Here is a 6000-nt window from a genome sequence, read left to right on the forward strand (position 1 = left end):
GACACCGAGATGATTTTGGGATCACAGGACGTGTCTGCTGTCCCAGGAGCGCGGGGGAGGGCGGGCACGGGGCAGGTCCCCCCTGCCCCCTCGACACTGAGCAAGCCGCGTCAAGCCCGGACAGATCCCGTTCCCCTCCCGGCTGTCCGGCGGGAGGAGATGGCAGCAGATAAAGCTCCTGGGCACACCTCAGCTCCAGACGAGACATTCCCGCTGCTCCCAGCGCTCAGCGATTACAAAGCGAAGAAAGAAACGCGCTTGACTTGCAAATGGCGTTGGGCAAGGAGCTATTCCAGCCCCAGCGGTGGCCCCGGGGCCCGGCCCGGTTCAGCTCCGCAGCAGCGCCGGTGGCGGAGGATTGCGGGAGGGAGCTCCAGCCCCAATCGCTGCTTTCACTCCAGAGCTCCGGCCCCATTTGTTAATTCCTCTGGTATTTCTGGCAGCCGAGCTCGCTGCGCGCGTCCCCGGCTTCCTCCGCCGCGCATCCCGCCGGCTTGTCCCGATTTGGGAAGGGATTAAAGCGGTCCCGATTTGGGAAGGGATTAAAGCTTCCCATCACTCCCCGGCAGCCTCCACCGGGGGAGAAGAGTCCCGGACACCGGGACAGGCCGGGAGGGTGGCACTGAGGGGTGGCTGAGCCCCCTCTGGAGCCCCCGGCACGGTCTCTCCCGGTCACAGGGATTTTTAAATTATTTTTTGTCCCCCGGTTTTACCCTCACCCGGTGCCTGCTTGTCTCGTGTCCCAGGACACGTTGGGAATTCCGCAGAGCCTGGATTCGGGCAGGAAAACAAAGTCGTGCCCGGACAGGAGCTTTGGTTGTTGCCGGTCCCGGGTTGCTCCGGCCTTGCCCCGAGCTCAGGGGTGGAAATGGAGATCTGCGGCCTCTCGGAGGGGGATCCCCCACTGCCCACCCTTGAAGGACGATCAGGCTGGGTTAAATATTCAGTGAGAACCGATCGGGGGCTCTGGGGCCGGCTCTGCCATCACTGCCCCGTTCGCAGCAGCCTTTTCCCGTTCCTGTGTCTTCAGGAGCTGATGGAGAGGACGGAGCCGCTCCCGAGCTCCGGGTGAGCAAATGCCAACCCCCAGAGGAACCAGGAGGGGATCCGGGGGCTGCACCGGCCTGTGCTGAGCTCAGGAGGGGCAGGAGCCCCGCAGCCGCCAGGATTCCCGCAGCTCCGCGGAGCACAAAGGGCAGCGGGATAAGCCGGGATTGTTTGTGCTCCCAGCCCGGCCATGAATAAAACATCTGGGTAACACAGGCCGCCTTTGTCCCGCCGGGAATCTCATGGGCCCCGAAGAAATGAGCGATTGTTCCTTCTGTCCCTGCCCGGCCCGGGGGCTGCCTCCGGCCACGGACCCTCCGCAGGACCCGAGGCCCCGCAGAGAGGTGGCTCTGGTGGCTCTGGTGGCTCTGGTGGCTCTGGTGGCGCTGCTGGCCGCCTGTCCCGCCCCTAGCTGCCCTGAGAAAAGTCTTCCTCAGCCATGAGTCAGAGCCGCCGAAACTTTGGATGTTCCCGAGGATGAAAGGTCAGAGGAGCTCACACAGAGCTCTGCCCTGAGAGGATTCCTGGGGCCGGGATCGCAGCTGGAAGGGTTTGGGTTGGAAGGGATCCAGCCCTTCCACACCTGCCACTGTCCCAGGCTGCTCCAAGCCCTGTCCAGGGACACTCCCGGGGGTCCAGGGACACTCCTGGGGGTCCAGGAACACTCCTGGGGGTCCAGGAACACTCCTGGGGGTCCAGGAACACTCCTGGGGATCCAGGGACACTCACAGGGATCCAGGGACACTCACAGGGATCCAGGGACACTCCTGGGGATCCAGGGACACTCCCGAGGATCCAGGAACACTCCCGAGGATCCAGGGACACTCCCGGGGATCCAGGGACACTCACAGGGATCCAGGGACACTCACAGGGATCCAGGGACACTCCCGGGGATCCAGGGACACTCCCGGGGATCCAGGGACACTCCTGGGGATCCAGGGACACTCCCGAGGATCCAGGAACACTCCCGAGGATCCAGGGACACTCCCGGGGATCCAGGGACACTCACAGGGATCCAGGGACACTCACAGGGATCCAGGGACACTCCTGGGGATCCAGGGACACTCCCGGGGGTCCAGGAACACTCCCGAGGATCCAGGGACACTCCCGGGGATCCAGGGACACTCCTGGGGATCCAGGGACACTCACAGGGATCCAGGGACACTCCCAAGGATCCAGGGACACTCACAGGGATCCAGGAACACTCCCAAGGATCCAGGGACACTCACAGGGATCCAGGGACACTCCCAAGGATCCAGGGACACTCACAGGGATCCAGGGACACTCACAGGGATCCAGGGACACTCCCGGGGATCCAGGAACACTCCTGGGGGTCCAGGGACACTCCCAGGGATCCAGGGACACTCACAGGGATCCAGGGACACTCCCGGGGGTCCAGGGACAGCTCCTGCATCACCTGGGAGCTGACCTGAGGCCCCCTCGCTGAGGCCATCCGAGCCCAGCACTGACCCAAAGGGGAAAATTCCCAGAGGAACTGGGATTTGCTGGAGAATTCCAGCAGGCACAGCAGTGGAAGAACAGGTTGGTTCCCCCATCCCAGAAATAACCGGGAAAACTCCTTCCCCCACGGAGTCACGCTGCAGGCAACAGGCGAAGCAGCGCTAATGATAACAATAATGATAATGACGATAACAGTAATTAATAATAATAATAATGAATAACAATAAACCAGTTCACTGGGAGCCTAATGGAGTTATTTATCCTCACCAGGGAATGCCCAAAGGAGTTATTTATCCTCACCCTGTGTCTGTCCCCACAGGAGTGTGGCCCCGTGGCCCCGAGCGTTTCCTTTGTCCCCTTGGAGGTGACAGCGGTGTCACCCTCATGGAGGTGACAGTGGTGCCATCCCTGTGGAGGTGACAGCAGTGCCACCCTCGTGGAGGTGACAGCGGTGCCACCCTCATGGAGGTGCCACCCCCGTGGAGGTGACAGAGGTGCCACCCCCGTGGAGGTGACAGAGGTGCCACCCCTGCAGCCAACTCTCAGGGCTCAGAGCAGGTGCCTTGCTGTAGTTTATTATCAATATTTTATTGTTTATAGTTTATTACCAATAACGCAGCTTTATAAATATTCCCCAGAAGCCAAATTTGGGTTCGTTTTCCGTCTCCCGTGATTTCCTCCTCCCTGCCTGAGGGCTGTCTGTGCCTGCTGGCCTCAGGGAGGTGAAAGAAACGATTCTAAGGTCTGGTTTTTCTTTTATTTCCTTTTTTTCCCCAAAAAAAGAAACAGCGACGATTCCTACGGCGCCGACTTAGCACCGAGATCTTCCTCCCGAACTCAGGCTCAGGCCTGGAGATGAGGATTTCCTGCAATCCCAGCCAGGGTGGTCTCAGCAGCTCCGGTGGGGACACGGAACGGGCGTCCCCAGCACCCCGGGGCTCCATCAGCGCTCCCGGCTCCCACCATGGAACGCCTCCGCTCCTCCGGGATGAGCTTTTATGGGGCTGGAATGTGGGGGAGGAGGGTTTTTGGGAAGGAGGAGAGCTCCGGAGAGCCGGCTCATCCCGGGGGGGGCTCTCGGGAGAGCAGGGAAGCAGGAGGAGGAGTGGCGTGCGAGCCTTGATTGCTCGCTCCAGGCGTGTTGGCTCCGCGTGTGCAAAAACAATAATTAAACCTAAGATGTGGGAGGATTATTAAAGGTTTTATGGCATCTAATCCTTTTTGAAACCTTTCTGTAGGCTGGAATCTGAGGCTGGAGCAATAAAAATGCAAACTACACCCAGATTCATTCTGGGCACCGTCATTTTCCCTCCCCAGCCCCTGCCCTCGGTGCTTGCTGGTTGTGGGAGCTGCGAGAGGCGTCACCTCGTGCTGCTGAGAGCAGGAGATTGCTGCAGAGAGCTGGGATCCGAGCTTTGCGAGCTCTCAGGGCTGGGATCCGAGCTTTGGGAAGCTCACAGGGCTGGGATCTGAGCTTTGGGAGCTCTCAGGGCTGGGATCTGAGCTTTGGGAGCTCTCAGGGCTGGGATCCGAGCTTTGGGAGCTCGCAGGGCTGGGATCCGAGCTTTGGGAAGCTCGCAGGGCTGGGATCCGAGCTTTGGGAAGCTCACAGGGCTGGGATCCGAGCTTTGGGAAGCTCGCAGGGCTGGGATCTGAGCTTTGGGAGCTCTCAGGGCTGGGATCTGAGCTTTGGGAGCTCTCAGGGCTGGGATCTGAGCTTTGGGAGGCTCTCAGGGCTGGGATCCGACCTTTGGGAAGCTCTCAAGGCTGGGATCCGACCTTTGGGAGCTCGCAGCGCTGGGAATCGCATCCAGCAGGGTGCAGGATCACGCGTTTGTGCGGATTTGGATCCATGGATATCCCAATTCCATCTCCCAGCAGCGCCCCTCGGGTGCTCCCATCCCTCCACTGACAGAACTGAGCAATTCCGGTGCCCCCATGAACCAGAGAGAAAGAAATAAATGAAAAAACAAACCCCAACCCATAAATGCAGGCGCCTTTCGCATTTCAAAGCCGGGAGGAACTTTATTCCCCTTCTTTTTTTTTTTTCCTTCCTTATTTTTTTCTACCTCCCCTCCTTCGGCATGGCTTATCTCCATGAAATTAGTAATTGGCATTTCTTTCTGAAGCCGGGGAGAGCGCCAGCAGCCGGTAACACCCACGCCACACTCCATTCTCTGAGCGAGGCCCCGCAGCCAAAGAACCGAGGCTAATAAAAGTAATAACAAGGAATTAAATGGGAGAAAGGGAGGGGGGAAAAAAATTTTAAAATATAGGCAGAAAGCGCTGAAATCAGATTTAACTTTCCCTTTTGCTTCCCGGCTGTTTTTCCAGTGGGTAAAGCCGCGTCAGGGAAGGGCGGCGGGCGGGTTTCGGGCGCCCTTTGGGACAGCGGGGTGAGTCAAGGGGATGGGTGCTCCATCCCTTCCTTCCCCAGCCCTTCCTTCCCCAGCCCGGGATGCAGACGCGGATTTACAAACCCCGTTTCATCTCCGCAGAGCCCCGAGGGCAGCAGCAGCCTCAGCCTTCACCTCTGCCGCCACCTCCTCCTCCTCCTCCTCCTCCTGGCCCAGAGCTCCCGGCTCGTCTGGCACGTCGGGGCGGCACCCGCAGCCAAAACTGGTTTGGGTTGATGGTTTCCAGTTGCTCATTAACGCTCCTTGGCTTCATTAGGGGTTTTTTCCATGCGTGCCAGCTCATCCTGCGCCGGGGCTTGGAGAGCTGAGGCTCCAAGCAGCGCCTGAAGGGGCTCCAGGAGAGCTGGACAGGGACTGGGACAAGGGATGGAGGGACAGGACACGGGAATGGCCTCGGACTGGGAATGCTGGGAGGGAATTCCTGGCTGGCAGGGTGGGCAGGCCCTGGCACAGGGTGCCCAGAGCAGCTGGGGCTGTCCCTGGATCCCTGGCAGTGCCCAAGGCCAGGCTGGACACTGGGGTTTGGACACCCTGGGACGGTGGGAGGTGTCCGTGCCCATGGGATTGGCTCTTTCCACACCAAACCACTCTGGGATTCCCAGAAATCAGCCTCCTGCTCCCATCCCTGGCTATCCCGGTGGGTCTGGGGACAGGGACGCACCCGGAGCGGGGCCGGTCCCGGGCAGGGCTCGCCCGGTGCCTCACCGAGGGCTGCGGCCGATCCCTATCGCACATCCCAAGCTCCCGAGGAGCTCCGGGGCCCGGCGCATCCCGGATCCAGCGGCACATCCCTGCTAATCCGTGCGCAACACGCCCGCCGATGTTATCAGTGTGGGAGATGCAGCCCAGCCCCGGCCCGGCCGAGCCTCCCCGGCTCCCGAGCTGCTGCAATCCCGGGAGAGGCCGGGATCAGCCCCGGCCCGCTCGGCTCTGGCTCCGCTCTGCCGTCCCAGTCCCCGGCAGGGCACTGGGGCAGAATGGGGGGTGGAGAAGGGGCTGGGGGGCTCCGGGGCTGATCCCGCTCCTTCGCGGGCTCCTGGCTCTGCTTCCCGCGTCCGATTCCCGCTGCTCCCCC

The sequence above is a fragment of the Pseudopodoces humilis genome, chromosome 16 (genome assembly GCF_049639895.1).
Source record: "Pseudopodoces humilis isolate 2021_Gansu_Grassland_sample_001 chromosome 16, ASM4963989v1, whole genome shotgun sequence".
Classification (NCBI taxonomy): domain Eukaryota; kingdom Metazoa; phylum Chordata; class Aves; order Passeriformes; family Paridae; genus Pseudopodoces; species Pseudopodoces humilis.